The sequence below is a fragment of the Chiloscyllium plagiosum genome, chromosome 41 (assembly GCF_004010195.1).
Source record: "Chiloscyllium plagiosum isolate BGI_BamShark_2017 chromosome 41, ASM401019v2, whole genome shotgun sequence".
Lineage (NCBI taxonomy): Eukaryota > Metazoa > Chordata > Chondrichthyes > Orectolobiformes > Hemiscylliidae > Chiloscyllium > Chiloscyllium plagiosum.
The window spans coordinates 7,321,464-7,348,006 of NC_057750.1; the positions used below are offsets into that span (position 1 = coordinate 7,321,464).

Consider the following 26,543-nt stretch of genomic DNA (forward strand, 5'->3'; position numbering starts at 1 on the left):
AACTAGAGATCATAGGTTTCGGGTGAGAGGGGCAAGATATAAAAGAGGCCTAAAGAGCAACTTTTTCACGCAGAGGGTGGTACGTGTATAGAATGAGTTACCAGAGGAAGTGGTGGAGGCTGGTACAATTGCAACATTTAAAAGGCATATGGATGGGTATATGAATAGGAAGGGTTTGGAGGGATATGGGCCGTGTGCTGGCAGGTGGGACTAGATTGGGTTGGGATATCTGGTCAGCATGGACGGGTTGGACCGAAGGGTCTGTTTCCGTGCTGTACATCTCTATGACTCTATTGGCCCACAACTAATGAGGAGTCAACCACATCGCTGTGTCAGGAGCAATGTATTCCAAATGTTTTCCCCACATTGTGACCCTATAATCTATTTTAGAATCTCTACAGTGTGGAAACAGACCCTTCAGCCCAACAAGTTCACACCGACCCTCTGAAAAGTATCCCACCCAAACCTGTTCTTTTAAATTTACCCATGACTAAAGCACGTAACTTATGCATCCCTGAAAACTATGGGGCAATTTGGCATGGTCAATTCACCTGCCCTGCACATCTTTGGACTGTGGAAGGTAACCCACACAGACAAGGGGAGAATGCGCAAACTCCACACAGTCACCCAATGCTGGAATTGAACTTGGGTCCCTGGGGCAGCAGTGCTAACCACTGAGCCACCATGCCACCCCAAAGACTCATGGCCCTTCTTGAGAAAACATTTATCCATGTCTCTTTCTCAAATGGACAAGCCTTCAGTTTTGAACAATGAGCCGTGGTCCCAGATCTTCCAGCATGCAGGAACATCCTTTTCCCACATGCACCCTCAGGATCTTAAACAAGGAAAACAGAAATGGTTGGAGAAACTCAGCAGGTCTGGCAGCGTCCTCAGAGAGAGAAACATAATAAAGAGACCAATGAGCCTTCCAGCTCACATTGCTCAGATACAAGCTCAGCCTGTTTGACCTTGCCTGAAAAGGCAACCCACTTACTCAGATATTAGTCTGGTAGACCCTTCGTCCAAATGTGGCTCAGTGGTTAGCACTGCTGCTTCACAACACCAGGGACCTGGGTTCGATTCCAGCCGTGGTCGACTGTGTGAAGTTTGTACGTTCTCCCCGTGTCTGCATGGGTTTCCTCCCACAATCCAAAGATGTACAGGTTAGGGTGAATTGGCTGTGCTAAATTGCCTACAGCGTTCAGGGATGTGTAGGTTAGCTGGATTAGCTATGGGGAAAACAGGGATATGGTCGGTGGGGTGTGGGTCTTTATGGGATGCTTTTCGGAGGGTCGGCATGGGCCGAATGGCCTACTTCCATACTGTGAGGATTCTAATACGTTTACATCCCTCCTTAATTAAGGTGACTGGTACTATTCACAGTACTCCAAATGTGGCCTCTCGTGCACCCTGTGTTTCTGAAGGCTAATCCCTTTATTTTTGTAATCTATTTCCCTCACCATGGAATTGGTTTAAGGCTGTTGGAAAAAAGTAGACCAGATCCTTGTCTGTTCTCACGCGGCTGGTGCTTAGGGTGCAAAGTGCACTGTTTGAGAGTGTTTTGGGGGGGCACGGTTAACTCAGGTATTTGCAAAAGAGTTGGACGATTATCACGTAGAGTCATAGAGCTGTGCAGCATAGAAACAGACCCTTCGGTCCAAATTATCCATGCCGACCAGATATCCTAACCTAATCTAGTCCCATTTGCCAGCACTTGGCCCATATCCCTCCAAACCCTTCCTATTCATATACCCATCCAGATGCCTTTTAAATGTTGTAATTGTACCAGCCTCCACCACTTCCTCTGGCGGCTCATTCCATACACATACCACCATCTGCATGAAAAGGTTGCCCCTTAGGTCCCTTTTATATCTTTCCTCTCTCACCCTAAACCTATGCCCTCTATGACCCCAGGGAAAAGGCCTTTTCTATTTACCCTATCCATGCCCCTCATGAGTTTATAAACCGCTATAAGGTCACCCCTCAGCCTCCGCGCTCCAGGGAAAGCAGCCTCAGCCTGTTCAGCCTCTCCCTATAGCTCACACCCTCCAACCCTGGCAACATCCTTGTAAATTTTTTCTGAACCCTTTCACGTTTCATAACACCATTCTGATAGGAAGTAAAGGAAAACGGTCACAAGGCAATGGGGAAGCGAATGGGGGATACGGCACTTACCCGACCGGGTATCTAGGGGGTCCTGACGACTCGCTTGAAGGCCCCTGCCCAAGTCCCCGGGGCAATTAATGACATGAAATGGGGGAATGGAAGGATGACTACTTAGCATAAGCCTTTACTCTAAATGCCCTCGCACCTCTCCCCAGATATTTCTCCTCACAACCGTTACCCAGTGATTCTAAACGTCCTCCTATAAGAAGAAAACTAACATCTCTTTGGTGAGGCTCTTCACTGTTGAGCAGGCCTAGGCCTCTGATTGGCCTTCGGCTTCACACAGAACGGGACTCCAGTTGAACGAGGTACCTGATGGGCCGAGAGGCCTGTCAGGCACTAGTCAGGCACCCAATTGGGGCTTTCTTGATGGTGGTGAGCTGGTGGGGTGGTTAGTCACCAATGAAGAGGCAAGAGTCAGGATAGAAACAGGGTGCTATAGTCTGAGGTCTTCCAGCCAGGGAGAAACAGCTTCCCAGTGTCCACCACATCAAGTCCGCTCAGAATTTGAGAGTCATACAGCACGGAAACAGATCCCTCGGTCCACCTAGTCTGAGGGCAAAGACCTTTGCCATTCTCGTTATCTATTACCCTCATGAGTTTATAAACTTCTATAAGGTCACCCTTCAGCCTCCGATGCTCCTGGGAAAATAGCTCCAGTCTATCCATGTCTTTATGACTCAAACCATCCAGTTTTAAGGTGGATAGCAAAGGTCCTTTCCCGATCCATACCCCTCATGAATTTATAAATCTCTGTAAGGTCACCCCCCTCAACCTCCTACGCTCCAGGGAATACAGTCCCAGCCTCTCTCTATAGCTGAAACCCTCTATTCTTGGCAAGATCCTGGTAAATCTCTTCTGAACCCTCTCCTTGTTTCCATCTTTATTTCAAAAATACACTTTATGCATGAAAATATCTTTATATTCATCTGCAGTCACTAGAGCAGTTTGATTGTGTACAGTCTTAGCAAATTGAGAACAAGTAAACATTGGCGTTTGACTGTCCCACCACTTCCAACGAACCCAAAATCACATCTTTCTTATGCAACATATTTATATGTATTTGAGGCACTGATCATCTTCCTATTTTGTTTGCACCCACCCCACACCACTGTTTCAGAGCAGGATATATCAGCCATTTGACCCAATCGCAATCCATAGGGCAGCCCTCTCTTCTCAGGGACGGATGCGTTCTACATCCAATTTTACCCCCACCGCTCAGCATTTTGTAGAACAGTGTGGAAGCAGGCCATTCAGCCCATTGAGTTCACACCCTATCTCTGTAAATCCCATGGCTAATACACTTAGCCTGCACACTGCAGGGCAATTGAGCACAGCCAGTCCACCCTAACCTGCACATCTTTGGACTGTGGGAGGAAATCCATGCAGGCACAGGGAGAATATGCAAACTCCACACAGGCAGTTGCCCGAGGGTGGAATCGAACCCAGGTCCCTGGCGCTGTGAGGCTGCAGCGCTAACCACTGAGTCACCTCAGGTTCTATCTGCTCGCTGATTCAAAGATCTTTATGAAGCTGCCCGGGGATTAAGCCTAAAAGGATCTATAGATCAACACAGACTGATGGAATGAGTTAAAATTCATCCAGTGAAGTTGAACCAATTGTCTGATGGAGTGTTGCGTCTGGGAGACAAGGGAGAGTTGGATAGATGAACAATGGCTTATTAATAAGACAACTCACCCGTGGATCTGATAAAGTTAGGATTACACACAGAACGGCACGGCTTTATTTAGATTAGGTCCCTTCGAAACTGCAGACTGCTTCTTTGTTCATTTTCTGGGGGGTTTTTTCTGCGTTTACGTGATGCATTTGCTGAGGTCAGTTCAGAAGGACTCTTGTTTACTCCAGTGTGCCTGAGATTTCTGTGTATAGGGGGAGGGTTGCACATGTAAATTTTAAATCCCCACGCTCGGTATTTTCTGTTCATCTCCACAATAACATGTCCTGGTTGGTAATTAATTTTATATTCACACATATTCACAAAGAGAGTATGATATAAGTTGGCAACCCAACTTATATCATACAGCATGGAAACAGGCCCTTCGGCCCACCTCGTACATGCTGATCGGATATCCCAACCAAAGTCCCGTTTGCCAGCGTTTGGCCCGTATCCCTCTAAACTCTTCCCTATCCATGTACCTGCCCAAATGCCTTTTAACTGCTGCAATTGTACCTGCCTCTACCACTTCCTCTGTTAGAGTCAAAAAAAATGCAGATGTTGGATTCCAAGGTAGACAAGCAGGAGGCTGGAGGAACACAGCAAGGCAGGCAGCATCAGGAGAGACAGGCAGGAGGCTGGAGGAACACAGCAAGGCAGGCAGCATCAGGAGGGACAGGCAGGAGGCTGGAGGAACACAGCAAGGCACGCAGCATCAGGAGGGACAGGCAGGAGGCTGGGGGAACACAGCAAGGCAGGCAGCATCAGGAGAGACAGGCAGGAGGCTGGAGGAACACAGCAAGGCAGGCAGCATCAGGAGGGACAGGCAGGAGGTTGGTGGAACACAGCAAGGCAGGCAGCATCAGGGGGTGGGGAAGTCGACATTTCGGGTGTAGCCTTTCCTCAGGACCTTCTCCAAGCACCTGAAATGCTTCAGTTTCTCCACAGTTCTTATCGTTTTTCTCAAATCCCTCCATGACCTCCCATCCTCCCCAACTCTAACTTTCTCCAGTCCTGCAACCCTCCAAGACGGAGTTTAGAAAGATGAGGGGGTTCTAATTGGAACATACAGAATACTGAATGGCCTGGACAGAGTAGATGTTGGGAAAATGTTTCCATTGATAGGAAAGACTAGGACCCGAGGGCACAGCCTTAGAGTAAAGGGAAGACCTTTTAGAACGGGGATAAGGAGAAACTTCTTCAGCCAGAGAGTGGGGAATCGATGGAATTCACTGCCACAGAAGGCTGTGGAGGCCGGGTCATTGAGTATATTTAAGACTGAGATAGATAGGTTTCTCCACCCCATTCTCCCCCTCACCCTTGGTAATCAAGAACCTATCAGCCATGATTGAATGGCAGAGCAGACTCGATGGGATGAATGGCCTAATTTCTGCTCCTGTATATTATGGTCTAAGATATCTGCACTCTGCAAATTCTCCCAGTCTCACGAGCATTGCGAATTTTAATTGCTTCAGTGTTGGCATTACCGAAGTACCCAATACTGGGAGTACCCACCATTAAAGCTCTCTGCCTCTCCTTCCATCTTTTGAAAAACTCATTAAAACCTCCTTGGTTGGCCAAGCTTTTGGTCACCTGACCTAAACAATTGCCTCAAGTGACTCCATGTCCTATTGCTTCAGAGAAGTACCTTGGCAACCTTAATTACGCTAAAGGTGCTACACAAATAGAAACTGTTGCTTTATACCCTGGAAGAGTCATTAATTATGAACTGCAACCTATTAGCGAATCCCTGCAGTGTGGAAGCAGGCCATTCAGCCCATTGAGTCCACACTGACCCTCTGAAGAGCATTCCACCCCATCCTGTGACGCTACTTTTCCCATGGCTAACCCACCTAGCCTGCACACCCCTGGACACTAAGGGGCAATTTAGCATGACCAATCCACCCTAACCTGTATATCCATGGACTGTAGGAGGAAACCCACACAGACACGGGGAGAACATGCAAACTCCACACAGACAGTCACCCGAGGCTGGAATCGAACCTGGGACCCTGGTGCTGTGGGGCAGCAGTGTTAACCACTGAGCCATCACACAACAGAATTTCACTGACTCTCTCATCCACTCCATACCTGCCCAACTCTCTCTGAAATTATGTTTTTGAGTTTTCTTCTCCCTGTCATGCCCTTTCTAAGCTCCTGGATTGCAAAATGGAAACCAGGGGCAGAGGCATTCAAGAGGTGGCACAGTGGCTCAGTGGTTAGCACTGCTGCCTCACGGCACCGGGGACCTGGGTTCGATTCCACCCTCGGATGACTGTCTGTGTGGAGTTTGCATGTTCTCCCCGTGTCTGCGTGGGTTTCCTCCCGGGTGCTCCGGTTTCCTCCCACAGTCCAAAGTTGTGCAGGTCAGGGTGAATTGGCCATGCTAAATTGCCAAGAGTGTTCAGGGATGTATAGGTTAGGTGCATTAGTCAGAGTAAATGTAGGGCAATGGGTCTGGGTGGGTTACTCTTCGGAGGGTCAGTGTGGACTTGTTGGGCTGAAGGGCCTGTTTTCATACTGTAGGGAATCTGTGATTCCAAGAGGCAGGTTTTCAGGATTTGGGGGCAATAGGAGCAGATTAAGCGACATTACATTCGTATAGCGTCTGTCACAGCTGTAGGATATCTTAAGCTCCTATGGCATGTCGGAATCGACTTGTGCACAGGAAAAGCTCCCACAAACAGCAGGTAAGCAGATCATCCTTTGTGATTTGTGATGTTGAATGAAGGGCAAATATTGGTCCAGGTCACCAGAGGGCGACCACCTCTGTTTTGCTTCAAAATAGTGAGTGTTTTTAAAACTTAGGGGCGTAAGTAGGCTATTAGGCCCTTTTAGTCTGCTCTGTGCTATCTTCCTGCATTAGCCCAACACATCTCAGCATCTTTAATACCTGATCATATCCAGTCTAGACCAGGGTTGTAGCTGAACATCTCAGGTGGGTGGGGGCTCCTCTGGTCATGTGATTTTTACACCCAAGTTTCAAGTGTCGGTCTTGAACCCATGACCTTATGTCTCTGAACCACGACTGACCCTGTGAGACAGCTTAGAAACCAGGATTAGATCACAAGGAGCTCTAAACCATTAAGCACCCCGTCTGTTTCCTCTGCCTATCCCTCCATGCCGCTAAGGTTATACTTTGAGCTGTTGTAGAGAGATAGAAAATAGGAGCAGGAGTAGGTCATTCGGCCCTTCGAGCCTGCTCTCCCATTCAATAGGATGGTGGCCGATCATCCATCTCAGTCCCCGCTTTCTCCCTCCATACCCTTTGATCTTTCCATGCTGTATGACCCTATAACTTCATCCGACTCCTTCTTGAAACATTCAATGTTTTGGCCTCAACTGTTTTCTGTGGCAGAGAATTCAACAGGTTCCTCCGCTGTCAGGGTGAAGACATTCCTGCTTATCCCAGTCCAACCTCGTATCCTTAGACTGTGACACTTGCCCCCACCCCCGGGGTCTGAACTCCCTGGGACATCAGAAACATCCTTCCTGTCCTAATGCTGTCTAATGCTGTTGGAACACTGTAGGTTTCTATCAGATTCTCCCCCACCTCCATCTCTTCACATCTCCAGTTAATATAGTCCTTACCGATCCAGTCTCTCTTCAAGCATTTAGGAACTACAAGAACAGCCAACAATTGCCAGTTCTTCCCAATAAATGCCCAATTCTCCATGTACTTCTGCCCTCTCTGAGTAGCCTCTCCTTCATATTCACCAATGGCTATGAACAACCAACAAATTTCAATGCAGCTCTTCCAAAACCTTGTGGTACGCTCGGTAGTGTCCCTGCCTCTGAGCTTAAAAGCCCTCAGTCCAAGCCCCACTTCAGCAACGTGGCAGTCAATCCTTAAAGTGTGGCCAATCCTTCCAGGTCTCAGCAGGCTGTAAAACTTGAGCTTCTCCCATTACTATTCATAATGTCAGACTATAACACACACGTGAACGTGTATAGTCTCCTCAAGGTGAACTGCAACTCAACACCATCACCTTCTAAAATTGCATTTGGACATAAAGTCACACAGCACGGAAACAGACCCTTCGGTCCAACCAGCCCATCATCCCAAACTAAGCTAGTCCCACCCGCCTGCTTCTCGACCAGATCCTTCCGTACACTTCCTCTGGAAGCTCATTCCACATGTGAGCCACCCTCTGTGTTTACAAAAAAGTACTCCTCATGTGTTTTATATCTCTCTCCTCTCACCTTAAAAATGTGCTCCCTCATCTTGAAGTCCCCGTCCCAGGGTAAAGATCTTTGCTATTCACCTGATCTGTACCCCTCATGACTTTATAAACCTCTTCAAGGACACGTCTCAACCTCTCGCACTCCAAGGAAAAAAAGGTCCTGGCCTACCAAGCCTCTTCTTATAACTCAAGCCTTCCATTCCTGGCAACATCCTGGTAAATCTCTTCTGATCCCTCTCCATATTGATAATGTCCTTCCTGTAACAGGACGACCAGAAAACTGGACACAGTTTTCCCGAAGAGGCCTCACCAACATCCTGTACAACCTTGACATGACTTAATAACATAAAGTTTGGAGTTGGGCCATTGGCCCTTCGAGCCTGTGCTGCCATTTGAGATGGGTTCATTTGTGACATAAATCAAGGAGGGATTGGGAAGATTAGGAGTGAGTGGGGAATGGGGTGGGGAAGCACACGGTTCAGTCACTATAAACTGGAGTGTTTTGTTGAGCAGGAAAGGCTCTATGTAAATGAAATTCAGCCTGTTTTACCCGATGCCACCTTATTGAGGCCAATTTCTTGCCAGTTCACATGGCAAACTGGTATGAAGTCACCAGACCCTAGGAATGCCATCTCTATTTGGATTTTTTAATAAGAAATTCCTGCGTTCACCTACCCAACCATGTCAAATAGCCCTTTGCTTTCTGTCCGCAATATTTTCAAGACAATTTCAGACAAAGTGGGATGAGGGATTGTGGGGAGGAGGGAGGCATTGTTATTTTAATCCCCTGGTGATTGTTTCTCCATCTTTTCTGGGGCGGGGGCTGGGGGTTGCTGTGGAATGCAAGTAGTTTCTAGAAGACCATTCCTGCCCTCGCTGGGGCAGTGAAGACGATGCTAGGAACGGAAAGAACGTTCTGGAAGCACAAAGCGGGTGGGGAAGGGGGGGGTCAGGCAATGAGAAAAACACCTGCTCCCCACCAGGGTTCATTTTTCAGATCATGTTGTGGGATCGAGAAAATGTCACCGTGGTAACGGGTTGCAGAGGCAGGCCAAGTGGGTGTGAGGGAAGGAGGGAAGGGGGGTGATTGAATGTCAAGGGGGATGAAAGTGCAAACTCAAAACACAAAGAGGGCAGTAATGCGAAAATTAAAAGGAACAAAGGATGAGTTGACTGGATTTGTAAATAGATATGGCACAATTATTACCGGGCCTGTGGACTGAACGTGGGTGTTTTGCAAATAAAGGTCACCCAATCTGTACATGACCTCCTCAATCTGAGCAGTGACCAGAAAAGGAAATAACCTACTTTTTAAAAAAATGTTTTATTCTTCTTGCCATGGACGGGCAATTCCCTAATTGGCAATTGTAGAGTCTTACAGCACGGAAACAGACCTTTCAGTCCAACTTGTCCATGCCGACCAGATATCCTAACCTAATTTAGACCTATTTGCCAGCACTTGGCCCATATCCCTCTAAACCCTTCCTATTCTTATTCCCCATCCAGATGCTTTTTAAATGTTGTAATTGTACCAGCCTCCACTACTTCTTCTGGCAGCTCATTCCATACACGTACCACCCTCTGCGTGAAAAAGTTGCCCCATAGATCCCTTTAAAACCTTTCCCCTCTCACCCTAAACCTATGCCCTCTAGTTCTGGACTCCCCTATCCTGGGGAAAAAGACCTTGTCTATTTACCCTATTCATGCCCCTCAAGATTTTGTAAACCTCTATAAGATCACCCCTCAGCCTCCGACACTCCAGTGAAAAATGACCCAGCCTCTCCTTATAAGTCAGATCCTCCAGACCCGACTACGTCCCGGTAAATATTTTCTGCACCCTCTCCAATTTAATAATATTCAACTAGGAAATGGTAGAGACCATCCCTTCCTTGGGTCACTGGACCTGAAACGCTAACTCCGATTTCTCTCCACAGATGTTGCCAGGCATGCTGAGCTTCTCCAGCAACCTCTGTTTCTGTTTCTGACTTACAGCATCTGCAGTTCTGCGGGTTTTTTTGACCCAGCCTATTCAGCCTCTCCCTGTAGCTCAAACCCTCCAGCCCCAGCAACAGCCTTGTCAATCTTTTCTGCACCCTTTCAAGTTTCACAACATCTTTCCTGGAGCAGGGAGACCAGAGTTGGACGCTGTATTCCAAAATCGGCCTAACCAATGTCCTAGCCTGTTAGAATTTAACGCGTTTCAATCAAATCCACCTCTCATCTTTCTAAACTCTGGTGAACACAGGTCCCGTTGACCCAATCCCTCCTCGTTAGACAATCCTGCCGTCCCCGTATCAGTCTAGGGTACACTAGCTGCACTCCCTTCTGCGGTAACTCCAGGTTTGTGCCTTATCAATGGCAGCTGGGCCCTGGATTCCTGACCTCTGACCTGTCATGATGGACATGTATTTGTATGCCCAGTCCTGTTAAGTTTCTAGTCATTTGTGACACCATTTGTCTATAATAGGAGGCTCAGTGTTGGGAATAGTTATTTTGTTGAGATAAAAATGAGTTATACAATGCGATATGTGTGTCTGTGATCTCGGCTGTAACTCAGTTTGTCACACTGTCTCCTTTTTGGTGACGTTTCTGGTTCAAGTCCCACTTCAGGACAGAGTGCGAAGTTAAGGCTAATGCGCCAGTGGACCATAGGATCAGGAGTAGGCCATTCAGCCCCTCGACCCTGTTCTGCTGATGGGTGATCAGTGGCCGACCTCCTCCATTTGCTCCCAGGTCCCTTAATACCTTCGCTTAGCAGCGAAAATCTATCTCCAATTTAAAATTAACAACGGATCCAGCATTAACTGTGTTCATTTGGCAGTGAATTGGGGTACCTAGTAGGGCAGTGGTAGTGTCCCTACCTTGAAGCTGGGAGGCCCAGGTTCACATACCATCTGGTCCAGAGGTGCATAAGAACATTAATTAGGAAAACATATAATTGAGCGAGGGGCAATCTCTGAGGGTTTGAATTTTTGCAAAGCAATAGATACTTCATTTTTTTTCTGTTTTAAAAAGTGTTCTATATTTCAATGGCTAATAGAGTCAGAGATGTACAGTACAGAATCTGACCCTTCAGTCCAACTCGTCCGTGCTGACCAGATATCCTAAATTAATCCAGTCCCATTTGCCAGCACTTGTCCCGTGTCCCCCTAAACCCTTCCTATTCATATACCCATCCAGATGCCTTTTAAATGTTGTAATTGTACCAGCCTCCCTCACTTCCTCTGGCAGCTCAGTCCATACACGCACCACCGCCTGTGTGAAAAAGAGGGAACTACAGATGAACTTCGATTATCCGGCATTCGATTATCCGAACAAAATACTCCCTGCCCGTATCCTTCGGATAATCGAGGTTCCTCTGTAGTTATCCCTCAGACAACCTCCGAGAAATCAATAGATCATGGCCGTTATCCCATTGCTGGTTGTGAAGAGCTGGCTGTGTGCAAATTGTCTGTAGTAGCGACTATATTATGACTGTGGCTGTCTCATTGGCCAGAAAAGATTTTGAGATGCTCTTTGGTTATTGAAAACATGGATTGCAACATATTTTATTCTTTTTGCCTCCTTTTCTTCTGATTTTACTGAAATTCTTGAAACTTGGATAATCAAATTAAGGTTGACTAAACAGTGCGTGCGTAGTTATCATCCCAGAATCCCTGAATGCAGAAAGAGGCTATCCTTCAGCCCCAAGTCTGCACTGACCCACCAAAGAGCAGGCGAAAGTGAGGACTGCAGATGCTGGAGGTTAGAGTCCTGCTGGAAAAGCACAGCAGGTCAGGCAGCATTTGAGGAGCAGGAACATCGATGTTTCGGGCAGGAGCCCTTCATCAGGAATTCAAAACCACCAAAGAGCAGCCCACCCAGATCCACCCCATCAGCCTGGATTCCCCATGGCTAACCCACCTAGCCTGCACATCCCTGGACGCTATGGGGCAATTTCCCATGGCTAACCCACCTAGCCTGCACATCCCTGGACACTATGGGGCAATTTTCCATGGCTAACCCACCTAGCCTGCATGTCCCTGGACACTACAGAACAATTTTCCATGGTTAATCCAGATGGCCTACACATCACTGGACAGCCCAATCCACCCTAATTTGCGCATCTTTAGACTGTGGGAGGAAACCCACACAGACACGGGGAGAATGTGCAAACTCCACACAGACAGTCGCCTGAGGCTGGAATTGAACCTGGGTCTCTGACACTGTGAGGCAGCAGTGCTAGCCACTGAGCCACTGTGCTGCCCCATAATCATGTGAAACGGCCAAAGTACCACTTATTAACACTAAATCCATTCAGCTGGACTTACACCAAGCTCTGTGGGACTTAATTGACTGTCTGTGGAGCAGTTCTGGTCCACAGTGACCGAGAATATCCGAGTTGGCGGGAACCAAGCCTGAGGAATTTGTCCCCAAGCTTTTATCATGAAGATTGTAGATAATTTATCCCACAGAGGCCTGCATATTCTGCAACTGACCCAGAGCTCACCATGACCACAACAACAAAAATATCACCGAGAAGTTGACAAACTGAGCAAAACAAAACATATAGGATCTGAATTCCAGGGTTTGCTCCTCTTCAAGGTTTGTAAGCTCTCGTGCAGGAAGCTTAAATGCAGTGTGAAAATTAATTAAGAAGAAATTTATTCACTCAGCTCTCCAATTGTTATTAAATGGCAATCCAGTGTTACTAATAACAGAGTGAGGTCAGACTGACAGTGGTCCCATTAGTGCTATTAATTTATGTCAGTTGGATTGATTCCCACATATCTCCAGGCAGTCTACACTATGGTCATGCACAGAAGGAGGTCACTTGGCCCATTGAACCAATGCTGGCCCTCCAAAAGAACTATTCCATCCGTCCCTTCTGAGCTGACCTACAAGTGACTCCAGGTGCACTTGAGCGCGTTTGACTCCACACTACAATGATCTGGCAAATCCCTTCACTCGAGGGCAGTTCGGGATGGGATTAACACATTCAGTGTAGGAGGTGGGAGGTCGAGTCACAGCTGTGCAGGACATTGGCTAGGCCACTTTTGTGTTCAGTTCTGGTTGCCCTGCTACAGGAAGGATGTTGTGAAACTGGAGAGGGTTCAGAACAGATTTACAAGGCTGATGTCAGGCTTGGAGGGTTTGAGCTATAGGGAGAGGCTGAATAGGCTGGGGCTGTTTTCCTTGGAGCGCCAGAGGCTGAGGGTGACCTTATAGAGCGTTATAAAATCATGAGGGGCATGGATAAGGTAAATAGTCAAGGTCTTTTCCCTGGGGTGGGGGAGTCCAGAACTAGAGGGCATAGGTTTAGGGTGAGAGGGGAAAGATATAAAAGGGACCTAAGGGGCAACGTTTTCACATAGTGGGTGGTACGTGTATGGAATGAGCTGCCAGAGGAAGTGGTGGAGGCTGGTACAATGATTACATGTAAAAGGCATCTGGATGTGTATATGAATAGGAAAGGTTTAGAGGGATATGGATATATGTTGGCAAATAGGACTGGATTGGGTTGGGATATCTGGTCGGCATAGACGAGTTGGACCGAAGGGTCTATTTCCGTGCTGTACATCTCTATGACTTTAAATGCCTTTGGCTTTTACCAATGTAAGGTATGTCCAATCCAATATTTTGTTATCCTTTGATATGCAAAGACTGCACAGCACTGTTTTAGTACCTGTGTAATCACAAAGATTTTCCATGAGTAAGGCATATTTTTGGAAAAAAAATGTTTGAGGATGGATCCCATCTGACCAAGGGAAAAAGAATTTAAAAAACCAAGTCCCATGTTTCCCCGCTCCGTAGCTCTGCAGATTTGTATAGAACTGGAAATGTGTTGCTGGAAAAGCGCAGCAGGTCAGGCAGCATCCAGGGAACAGGAGAATCGACGTTTCGGGCATAAGCCCTTCTTCAGGAATGAGGAAAGTTTGTCCAGCAGGCTAAGATAAAAGGTAGGGAGGAGGGACTTGGGGGAGGAGCGTCGGAAATGTGATAGGTGGAAAGAGGTCAAAGTGAGGGTGATAGGTCAGACTGGGGTGGGGGCGGAGAGGTCGGGAAGAAGATTGCAGGTTAGGAAGGCGGTGCTGAATTCGATGGATTTGACTGAGACAAGGTGGGGGGAGGGGAAATGAGGAAACTGGTGAAACCCGAGTTCATCCCTTGTGGTTGGAGAGTTCCTAGCCGGAAGATGAGGCGTTCTTCATCCAACCGTCGTTTCGCTGTGGTCTGACGATGGAGGAATCCAAAGACCTGCATATCCTTGGTGGAATGGGAGGTGGGCGCAAGTCTTGCACCTCCTGCGGTTGCAGGGGAGGGTGCCGGGAGTGGAGGTTGGGTTGGTGGGGGGTGTGGGTCTGACGAGGGAGTCACGGAGGGAGTGGTCTTTACGGAATGCTGATAGGGGAGGGGAGGGAAATATATCCTTGGTGGTGGGGTCCGTTTGGAGGTAGCGGAAATGACGGCGGATGATGCGCTGTACATGGAGATTGGTGGGGTGGTAGGTGAGGACCAGTGGGGTTCTGGCCTTGGAGGGAGGTGAGGGGGGAGGTGTGGGCGCAAGTCTTGCACCTCCTGCGGTTGCAGATTTGTATAGAACCCCTACAGTGTGGAAACAGGCCATTCGGCCCAACCCTCCGAAGAGTAACCCACCCAGACCCATTTTCCCTACCTTATGTTTATCTCTGACTAATGCATCTATACATCCTTGAACACATGGAGCAATTCCCCATGGCTAACCCACCTAGTCTGCACATCCCCGGACACTACAGGGTAATTTCCCCATGGCTAACCCACCTAGCCTGCACATCCCTGGACACTACAGGGTAATTTCCCCATGGCTAACCCACCTAGCCTGCACATCCCCGGACACTACAGGGTAATTTCCCCATGGCTAACCCACCTAGCCTGCACATCCCCGGACACTACAGGGCAATTTCCCCATGGCTAACCCACCTAGCCTGCACATGCCTGGACACTACAGGGCAATTTCCCCATGGCTAACCCACCTAGCCTGCACATCCCCAGACACTACAGGGCAATTTCCCATGGTTAGTCCACCTGGCCTACACATCCCTGGACACTATGGAGTAATTCAGCATGGAGACCGTGAGGTCTGCAGATGCTGGAGATCACAGTTGAGAGTGTGTTGCTGGAAAAGCACAATAGGTCAGGCAGCATCCGAGGAGCAGGAAAAATTGACGTTTCAGGTGATGAAGGGCTCCAACCCGAAATGTTAATGTTCCTGCTCCTCGGGTAATTTAGAATGGCCAATTCACCTTAACCTGTGCATCTTTGGACTGTGAGAGGAAACCAGAGCACCCGCAGGTAACCCATGCAGGCGCAGGGAGAATGTGCAAACTCCACACAGTCACCCGAGGGTGGAATCAAACCTGAATCCCTGGTGCCATGGGGGAGCAGCGCTAACCATCGAGCCATCTACCTCCCATTTTCTTTTTTAAAAGACATCTTCAGGGGTTTGCAGACTCGAAGGGCCTACTCCTGCACCTATTTCCTATGTTTAAATGTCCCACGGAGAACCACAGTTAAACGTGCCTTGTTTTCAGGCACGCTGGGCCAGGTGGAAAAGAAACCATTTGTATCACAGATGGATCACAACCAGGAGGAGGCCATTTGGGTCTTCACGGCTGTGCTAGCCCTCTGCAAGAACACCTCAGCAAGATCCCACTCAAATAACCAAGTGGAAACGTTTGAGAGTGATTTCAGGGTCAAAGTGCAGCACCAAGGCGAATCCTACTTCTGATGGGCCTATTGAAAATTTATCCGGATCCCAAGGGATCCAGGGTTCCTCGAATCGGTTGAGATTCCCCCGTCACATATTCTGATTGCATCAAGACTGGCGTCAATGTTAGCTTTGAAATGACAGCAGACACTGGGAAATACCAAAACTATTTGTGGTCTTGAGGGATCAAAGGAAGAGTAACAATATTTTTATTGACAAAAGCAAATTAAATCAATACCAGATACCAACAGAAAAGCAGGGGAAAAAAATTTCTGCTTGACATTTTCATCTTTCTTTGGTGTTACTTCATACTTTAGCAACTCCGGTCCCACGCCCCTGAATCCAATGAGTCAGTTTGTGTTGTATTTACAAAGGAGTCTGCTCCTCACTCAAGCAGAAACTGAGAAAGTGCTATCACGTGCTGGAGATGTGAAAGAAACACACATGGTGGTACGGATACAGGGTAAAGCTTTCTCTACACTATTTCCCCCCCCCCATCAAACACTCCCAGGACAGGGATAGCATGGCGTTAGATACAGAGTAAAGCTCTTTCTTGTCCAATGGTAATGTCTGAGAGATGACATTGATTCACCATTGTGAAGTAAATTTATTTACACACACACACACACACACACACACACACACACACACACACACACACACACACACACACACACACACCTTGGCGCGAGTGTATTGACTTACAAACAGTCACTCAGAACCCCACGCACCTTCCAGGGCCATGTGTGCATTCTGCGATTTTCCCAAGAGATGCACAAAGTGGTGAATGTTCATTTCCCTTTGTGAGATTGAGCATCACATCCAAGGACCCACAAGGGGTTTGATTCTTTCATATGCCACCATTCCAACCAGCTCTGGGTGAGATTGCCAACATACAGATCACTGCCACGGAACGCTGTGGAGACCAGGTCATTGAGTATATTTAAGACGGAGATAGATAGGGTCTTGAGTATCCAGCAGATCGAGGTTTATGGGGAGAATGTGGTTGAGATCTTCCCAGCCATGATTGAATGGTACAGCAGACTCGATGGGCGGAATGGCCTAATTTCTGCTCCTATATCTTATGGGTGCCTTTTTCTCAATTTGATTTGACTTCCTTTGAACAGCAAATAATTCATGACTCTGTGATTGACACAAAGAAAACAATAAGAAAGATTTTGTTTTATTAACCTTTTTTTTTCTCATCAACCCGTTCAGAGAGCAGGTCGGACTTGAACCTGGACCCCCTGGTCTAGGGCAGGGACACTATCACCATGGCACAAGAGGGCCCTTACTGATGGCAATAAGATTGGCAGAGCCAAGTTAGGCTTAATGCGATGTGTATCACTCCATCTGTATTTAAAGCTGGTTACAAGGACATGAATAGGAAAGGTTTGGAGGGATATGGGCCAAACACAGGCAGGTGGGACTAGTTCAGTTTAGGAGACCTCATTGGCCTGGTCAAGTTGGTCCGAAGGTTGAGACTATGGTGCTGGAAAAGCACAGCAGGTCAGATAGGTCCGATTTCATCAGGATACCAGGGCTTTTGCCCGAAATGTCGATTCTCCTCCTCAGATGCTGCCTGACCTGCTGTGCTTTTCCAGGGTTTGTTAAGCAAGGTGAGGGTGACTCACTATATAGCTGTACAGAATCACTGCTTATTCAGCATGGTAAGGGTCACTCACTGTGTAACCATACAGAGTCAGGGTTTATTCAGCAGGGTAAGGGTCACTCACTGTGTTACCGTACAGAGTCAGGGTTTATTCAGCAGGGTAAGGGTTAAATTATTGTCATTCAAAAAGAGGCTGAATATTTACTTTATGTCCTTATTGTCAACCTGTTATATACCTCACTGCTCCTGACTGCAGCGCATCTCAAAACAATCGCCTGCAGAACTCGGGAGAGCAATCAAACTGTCAGTGCTCTGTGATTTACATGAACTGTGTCTGCGTGGAGAGATATGGTGACAAGGATCAGATCATACGGTGAAGCAGCGATAGCAATGTTGGCATGTAACCAATCAATCACCTTGGGACTGGAATAAAATTGAATCACCTGAGGTGTTTTCTGAGAATAACAGTCATCCACCAACGAAAAGCATTTGCCGAACGTTGGTCTCACACGACGATATATTAAAGGTGATTGTCACTGGCTGTGACCCCAAGCTAAAAGGAAATTCACCAAGTGTATGACGACTTTATTCACATCTTCCATCATTCCACTTTCCTGAAAACTACTGATTCAGACTGAGACAATCACTAGCACATTCCCAGGCTTGGTCATCAGTCAGAGAGATATCCAGCACGGAAACAGACCCTTTGGCCCAACTCCTCCCTGCCGACCAGATATCCCAAATTAATCTTGTTCCATTTGCCAGCACTTGGCCCATTTCCCTCCAAACCCTTCCTATTCATATACCCATCCAGATGCCTTTTAAATGCTGTAATTTTACCAGCCTCCACCACTTCCTCTGACAGCTTATTCCGTACAGGCACCACCCTCTGTGTGAAAAAGTTGTCCCTAAGATGCCTATTAAATGTTTCGTCTCTCACCTTAAGCCCAGCATAGTTCAATGGCTCAGTGGTTAGAACTGCTACCTCACAGCACCAGGGACCTGTGTTCAATTCCAGCCTTGGGCAACTGTCTGTGTGGAGTTTGCACGTTGTCCCAATGTCTGCGTGGGTTTCCTCTGAGTGCTCGGGTTTCCACCCACAGTCCAGGGATGTGCAGGTCAGGGTGGATTGGCCATGCTAAATTGCCTCGTAGTGTGCAGGTTTGGTGGATGAGTGATGGAAAATGCAGGGTTACAGAGGATGGGAATGGATCTGGGTGGGATGCCCTTTGGAGTGTCACTGTAGACTCAATGGGCCGGGGGGTGGGGCTCCCACACTGTAGGGGGTTCTATGCTGTCTAGTCTTGCATGTACATTCATTGTGGGAAAATAGTTAACTCCAAAGATCTGCCAAAAGGACAGTATAGACGACAAACACAGTGTGAGATGTTAACAGTCATCTCAATACAATTGCCAGTCAAAACTCCCTCATAATGAGATACATTAATAGTCATCCTTCCTCCCCCCCACCCACCCCAATGATTAGTATATCCCCTCCCAATGTTCATTTATGGGGACAGAATGCTGCTGCATTTGAGAAAGCTGCTGGAGAAACTCAGCAGGTCTGGCAGCATCTTTGGAGATAAAGCAGAGTTAGTGTTTCAGAACAGTTCTGTAGACGGCTCACAGGACCCAAAGCACTAACTCTGTTTCATTCTCTCCGAGGATGCTGCCAGACCTGCTGAATTTCTCTAGCGCTTCTCATTTCATTTACAGATCTCCAGCATCTGCGAAGTCCTTTGTTTCATGGCTACAAATGGAGCTGGAGGCAAAGCAGTGGGAAATATTCCCATTTCTACCTCCCCTGGAGACAAAGCACTGCAGAAAGCCAGCATGGACTCGATGTGCCGAAAGGCGGTTTCTATGCTGGGTGTTAAGGTTAGGTCACTTTTGGAATACGACGTTTGATTCTGGTCTCTCTGCTATAGGAAGGATGTTGTGAAACTTGACAGGGATCAGAACAGATTGACAAGGATGTTGCCAGAGTTGGAGAATTTGAACTATAGGGAGAGGCTGGATAGTTTGGGGCTGTTTCTCGGGAGTGTCGGAAGCTGAGGGGTGACCTTAACAGAGGTGGCTCAGTGGTTAGCAACACTGCCTCAGACGGCTATCTGTGCAGAGTTTGCACATTCTCCCCGTGTCTGCGTGGGTTTCCTCCAGGTGCTCCGGTTTCCTCCCACAGTCCAAAGGTGTGCAGGTTAGGGTGGATTGGCCCTGGGAAATGCAGGGTTGGGATGGGGTGGTGTGTTGGATCTGGGTAGAATGCTCATCGAAGGGTTGGTGCCAACTGGATGGGCTAAATGGCCTGCTTCCTCACTGCAGAGCATCTAAAATCATGAGGGGCACGGATAGGGTGAATAACCAGGGTATTTTCCCCATGATGGTGGAGTCCAAAGCTAGAGGGCATAGGTTTAAGGTGAGAGAGGAAAGATTAAAAGGGACCTAAGGGGCAACCTTTTCACACAGAGGGTGGTACGTGTGTGGAATGAGCTGCCAGAGGAAGTGGTGGAGGCTGGTACAATGACAACATTTAAAAGGCATCTGGATGGGTATATGAATAGGAAGGGTTGGGAGGGAAATGGGCCAAGTGCTGGCAGGTGGGACTAGATTAATTTAGGATATCTGGTCAGCAGGGACAGGATGGACTGAAGGGTCTGTTTCCGTGCTGTATAACGTATGATTCCATATGCTTTGCCCCTTTTTTGTTATTTTGAATCATTTGTGGGCTGAGGGTGTGATTTTTAACAAACCAGGTCCACAATTACACAGGATGACAGATAGCAATAACATCAAAAGTTGGTAGATCATGTTTTGCTTCCTGTGGTGTTGGATAAGAGAGGCTAGTTATCCAGGGCTCCAGGGGTGTCTCACCTATTCCTGGTGCTCGATATTTTATGATAGCCAGCTAAAGTGTGAGAAGGGAGCTTGGCTCTCCCAATTCAACTGACTACAACATTGCAAATTCCAAAATTAATTTGACCCCGTTTCTCTGGCTCTCTATGGGCACGCAGATTCACTCGTTTCCTACTGTGGTCCACAAAATATTTTATATGATATTTCTAGGGAGAGCCATCCATCTGTTTCGATGTCCCTGGGGGACGAGTTGGAAGGAATTTGTTTTCCCACACGGAACACTGTCAGCCCTGAAACAAACTGACAGATAAATGTTTTCACGGCATGGGGGGGGAGTCGATATTTTAACTTGCATTTAGAAAGCGCCTTTTATAGCCTCAGCACTTTGCTGGGGGGGGGGGGGGGGGGGGTGGACAAGGTGGTCCCTGTGTGGAATCAGATTCCACACATCGGTTTGCAGATTCCGAACGGGCTAGGCAGCAGGAGCAGAGAGTCCGGGAATTCTCTGCAAATTGGGTGAGGTGGAGAGAGAGAGAGAGGGATTTAATGTTTCGGGTTTCAACAACCCTTTTCACTATTTCTCATGATGTCTTCTGGAGAGAAACGTCACCCGGGAAACGGCAAAATTGCCCTTTAACGTCTTCAAATGTCACGCAGAACTCTAACCAACTCTTAATCTGAGGAGCTATTTCCTTCCTTAATCCCTCCATTCTTGTGTACTTAATAGACTGATGTCTAACACTATTCAGCTCTAAATATGTGCAACTTAATATGTTCCTTAACATTTTGAGGGATAAAATAATAGGGATACGGGTAAACATTCAAAGCTTGCTCTAATATTCTTTTAAAAAAAAACTGTGGCTGATCTTAATTCCAAAGGCCCTCCTTCTCCCTCTGTCCCTTCATTCAATTAGCGCCCAAACATCTACAAGAGGAGGGTCAGGGGGTCGTAAAATGACTATCGATCGGCCATTCAGACTTGGTTATGTGATACCAGCTCAGAGAAAGCGGCACCTTTTTTTTTTGATGCAGAGTCTGTGGAATGAACTAGCTGAGGACCTGGTTATGGTTAAAACGTTTAAAAGACATTTGGTAAAGGACTCGAATAGGAAAGGTTTGGAGGGATTATGGACCAAACGCAGGTAGGTGGGACGAGTTTAACTTGGGATTATGGATTGGTTGGACCGAAGGGTGATGCATGACTGTCAGGTATGTCGTGGTTGAGTTGGGAAGTTGATTTGCAGACATTTTGCCCCCTGCCTAGGTGACATCTTCAGTGCTTTGGGATACAATAAGGACTATCCCTATTGTGTTTCTCACATGTTTTCTCAGCTCATGCTTGCTGGAGCTGGTGCTGACAACTGAGCCTCCACTGGACTGGCTTGTCATGGGTCATCATTGGTCAAGGTGGAATCGGGTGGAAGGATAAAACAATTAAAGTTTAGACCAGAACAAAGGAGTAGGCCACTCAGCCCCTCAGTTCCTATTCTTTCATTATGTTGCAGCCGTACAGGATATAGGTTTGGCCACTTTTGGAATACTGTGTTATATTCTGGCCTCCCTGCTACAGGGAGGATGTTGTGAAACATGAAAGGTTTCAGAAAAGATTTACAAGGATGTTGCTGTGTTTGGAGGGTTTGAGCTATAGGCAGAGGCTGAATAAACTGGAGCTGTTTTCCCTGGAGCATCAAAGGCTGAGTGGTGACCTTACAGAGGTTTATAAAATTATGAGGGGCATGGACAGGGTGAATAGACAAGGTATTTTCCCTGGGGTAGTGAGTCCAAAACTAGAGGGCATAGGTTTAGGGTGAGAAGGGAAAGATATAAAAGGGACCTAAGGGACAATGTTTTCACACAGAGGGTGGTGCATGTATGGGATGAGCTGCCAGAGGAAGTGGTGGAGGCTGGTACAATTGCAACATTTAAAAGGCATCTGGATGGGTATATGAATAGGAAGGGTTTGGAGGGATATGGGCCAAGTGCTAACAAATGGGATTAGATTAGGTGAGGATATCTGGTCAGCATGGATGAGTTGGGCCGAAGGGTCTGTTTCTGTGTTGTACATCTCTGTGATTCTGTCATTCCCCATTTGGATCAAACCTCCAATTAAACATCTGTGGCTGCCAGTTTTGAACATTATCTGCTTTTGTCTTGATTACCTTTATCTGCATTATCTTTTATTCATTCATGGGATGAGGGCATCCCTGGCTAGGCCAACATTTATTACCCATCCCTAATTTCCCAGGGAATAGATATAAAAGGGACCTGAGGGGCAACTTTTTCACACAGAGGGTGGTGTGTGTATTGAATGAGCTGCTGGAGGAAGTGGTGGCGGCTGGTACTATTACAGTATTTAAAAGTCATCTGGATGGGTATACTTTTTAGGAATCCACTTGACTAATTGCCCAGAGGGCAGTTAAGACACGACCACATTGCTGTGTGTCTGGAGTCACACACAGGCCTGACCACGTAAGGATAGCAGTTTCCACATAGTCACGACAGCCCTCTGTGGTAAAGAATTGCACAGATTCACTACCCCTCTGAAAGAAGAAATATTGAGACTTGACATTGCTGAGAAAAGCAGAGTTTTTTGCTTACACACATCCGATCAGTTTGCAAGAATAAATCGGGTGAGCGACATTTTTATTCTGTATGTATGATTGATTGATAAGTGGATTCCAATAGCTCAGGACATGGCCTTTAAGAATGCACCAGTCAGTTGATGACCAACAGTTAACTCCCAAGCTTTGTTTAAATTTAAACCAGGCAGCTTGCTGATTGGACAAGGCATGGGTTTGGAGAATGAACCTGAGAAGGTTTGTAGCTAGCTATGTTAAAACAAGTGCAATGTATCTATGTCTTACTTATGTATCCAAAGAATATAGCCCTGTGAAGTAACATACGTAGGTTCAACTGTGCAAAAATGTCAGCCCACCGAAAATCCTAAACTCTTCGTGCAATTCCTGGCACAGCCGGGATTATTTAGCAAATGCTGTCTGATTCCAGTATCTAACTGGTGTTTGCAGGGCATAATTGAAAAATGAGGGCTCTCCTGTCCAAGGCAGAGTTGAGGAGAATTTTTCTCTCAATAGGTCGAGAGTCTTTGGAACTCTTTCTTTTCCAGACAGCGGGGGAGAGGCACGGTCGTTGAATAAGTTTAAGGCAAAGTCAGGTACTTTCTTGGCTGAGACGTGTAGGAGTGGGGGAGCTACAGGGGCAGATAGGAAAGTAGACTTGAAACCACAATCAGATCAGCCACATCCTTTTGCTTGTATCACAAAATGTTGGTTTGCAGATGCAGCAAGTAAGTAAGAAATCAAATGGAATATTGTCCTTCCTTGTTAGAGGAATGGAGTTTACAAACAGGGCGGTCATGTTGCAGCTGTACGGGGTGTTGGTAAGGCCACACCTGGAGTAATGTGTCAAGTTTTGGTCTCCTTACTTGAGAAAGGATGTACTGGCCCGTGAGGGTGTGCAGAGGAGGTTCTCTGTGTTGGTTCTGGTATTGGGTATGTTGGCTTATGAGGAAAGATTGAGTAGACTGGGATTATACTCATTGGAATTTAAAGGGGGGGGGGATTTTACAGTAACTGGTTAAATTACAAAGGAAACAGATAAGATAGAAGGTTGTTTCCTTTGGAAGGTGAAACTAGAACTAGGGGCATAGCCTTAAAATTAGGGGGAGCAGATTTCAGACTGAGCTGAGGAGGAACTTATTCATCCAAAGGGTTGGGAATCAGTAGAATTCTCCGCCCAGTGAAGCAGTTGAGGCATCCTAGTTGAATGTTTTTAAGGTGAAGATAGATTTTTGAACAGTAAAGGGATTAAGGGTGATGGTGAGCGGGTGGGTAAGTGGAGCTGAGGCCATGATAAAGATCAGCCATGGTCTTATTGAATGGGGGAGCAGACTCGAGGTGTCGGATGGTCTGTTACTCCTATTTCTTACGGTTTCATTGAACAGCAGACCAGTCGAAAGGGGCTATGTGATTGACTCCTCCTCTTAATACATCTGCAAATAGGGCCTGCAAACGTTTTGGAAAGTTATTTCCAAGGCCTTTTGCAGGAAGAATTGCTTCATGATTCACTGCCAATTGTTCACTGCTCGCTCTGACTTTATGTTTGTCCCTGTTTGTTTGCGCTGACCCAGCAGAGGAAGTAAGTTCAGCAGAGCTGTTCAATAAATCCCTTCCATCATCTTAGACATTTTTAAAGGCTCACATTCAACCCTTTAAAGTTGAGGGACGCAAGCCAACTCTGAGGCCGAAATGTTGCTAAAAAGAGACACAAACTCGAGGCCTTTCATCCTGCCTTTCTCGTGCAAGAAATTAAACTTAGAAAGTTCATCTTGCAGTCACACGCTGCTGCTACTGAACGTCAGTGGGGGAGAGAGTGAATAGCCATAGAGTCATACAACATGGAAACAGACCCTTCGGTCTAACTCGTTCATAGATCCAAAATTAATCGAATCCCCTTTGCCAGTATAAGATGTTGGTCATAGAATCCCTACAGTATGGAAACAGGCCCTTCAGCCCAACAAGTCCACACCAACCAACTGAAGAGTAACCCTCCCAGACCCATTCCCCTTCCCTATTACTCTACATTTACCCCTGAATAATGCACCTAACCCACACATCCCTGAACACTGTGGGGCAATTTAGCATGGTCAATTCACCCTACCCTGCACATCTTAAGACTGTGGGAGGAAACCAGAGCATCCAGAGGAAACCCACGCAGACACGGGGAGAACGTGCAAACTCCACTCAGACAGTCGCCCGAGGCTGGAGTCGAACCCAGGTCCCTGGCGCTGTGAGGCAGCAGTGCTAACCATTGCAATTTCTGGAGTACTGTGTACAGTTCTGGTTGCCTTTGTTATAGGAAGGATATTATTAAATTGGAGAAGGTGCAGGAAAGATTGACAAGGATGCTGGCGGGAATGGAGGATTTGAGTTATAAAGAGAGACTGGGACTTTTTTTCACTGGAGCATAGGAGGCTTTGTAGACGTTTATAAAATCTTGAGGGACATAGATAAGGTGAATGGCAGGTAGGGTAGGAGATTTCCATAAGACCATAAGAAATAGCAGTGGATGTAAGGCCATTTGGCCCATCGAGTCCACTCTGCCATTCACTCATGGCTGATGGGCATTTCAATGCCAGTTACCGCACTCTCCCCGTAGCCCTTAATTCCTTGCGAGATTAAGAATTTATCAATCTCTGCCTTGAAGACATTTAGCGTCCTGGCCTCCACTGTGCTCCAAGGCAATGAATTCCACAGGCCCACCACTCTCTGGCTGAAGAAATGTCTCCTCATTTCCATTCAAAATTGACCCCCTCTAATTCTAAGACTGTGCCCACAAGGTCTAGTATCCACGCCTGACGGAAACAATTTCCCAGCATCCACCCTTTCTAAGCCATGCATTATCTTGTAAGTTTCTATTAAATCTCCCCTCCGCCTTCTAAACGCTAACAAATACAATCCCAGGATCCTCAGCCGTTCATCATATGTTAGGCCTACCATTCCAGGGATAACAGTGTGAATCTCCGCTGGACACGCTCCAGTGCCAGTATGTCCTTCCTGAGGATTCCTGATGAAAGGCTTTTGCCCGAAACGTCGATTTTCCTGCTCCTCGGATGCTGCCTGACTGGCTGTGCTTTTCCAGCACCACTCTGATCTAAACTCTGGTTTCCAGCATCTGCAGTCCTCACTTTTGCCTAGTAAATCTTTCTGTAGCCTCCCCACCTCCTCAGTACTACCTGCCTGTCCACCTAACTTCATATCATCGGCGAACTTCACCAGAATGCCCCCAGTCCCTTCATCCAGACCATTTATCTATAAACTGAACAGATTTCAAGATTAGTTCCTGCGGATTGGAGGGTGGCTAATGTTGTACCACTTTTTAAGAAAGGTGGGAGAGAGAAAGCAGGAAGTTATAGATCAGTTAGGCTGACCTCAGTGGTGGGAAAGATGCTGGAGTCTATTATAAAGGATGAAATTACAACACATCTGGATAGTAGTAACAGGATAGCTCAGAGTCAGCACGGATTTATGAAGGGGAAATCATGCTTGACTAATCTTCTGGAATTTTTTGAGGATGTAACTCTGAAGATGGATGAGGGAGATCCAGTAGATGTAGTGTACCTGGACTTTCAGAAAGCTTTTGATAAAGTCCAACATAGGAGGTTAGTGAGCAAAATTAGGGCGCAAGGTATTGGGGGCAAAGTACTAATTTGGATTGAAAGTTGACTGGCTGATAGGAAACAAAGAGTAGTGATAAATGACTCCATTTCGGAATGGCAGGCAGTGGCCAGTGGGGTACCGCAGGGATCAG

General features: G+C 47.0%; 1 protein-coding gene across 3 annotated transcripts in view; it reads left to right on the forward strand.

Moving 5' to 3' along the window:
* The window catches only part of LOC122542804 (G-protein coupled receptor 4-like), a 101,642-nt gene that overhangs the window by 21,685 nt on the left and 53,414 nt on the right, over positions 1–26,543 (forward strand). Inside the window, exon 2 of one of the 3 annotated variants that reach the window (XM_043680858.1) lies at positions 6,459–6,531. The exons of the other annotated variants lie outside the window; for them this stretch is intronic. The gene's annotated coding sequence lies outside the window, so the exon portion shown is untranslated. The remainder of the gene's footprint in view (positions 1–6,458; positions 6,532–26,543) is intronic. 3 annotated transcript variants of the gene reach the window in all.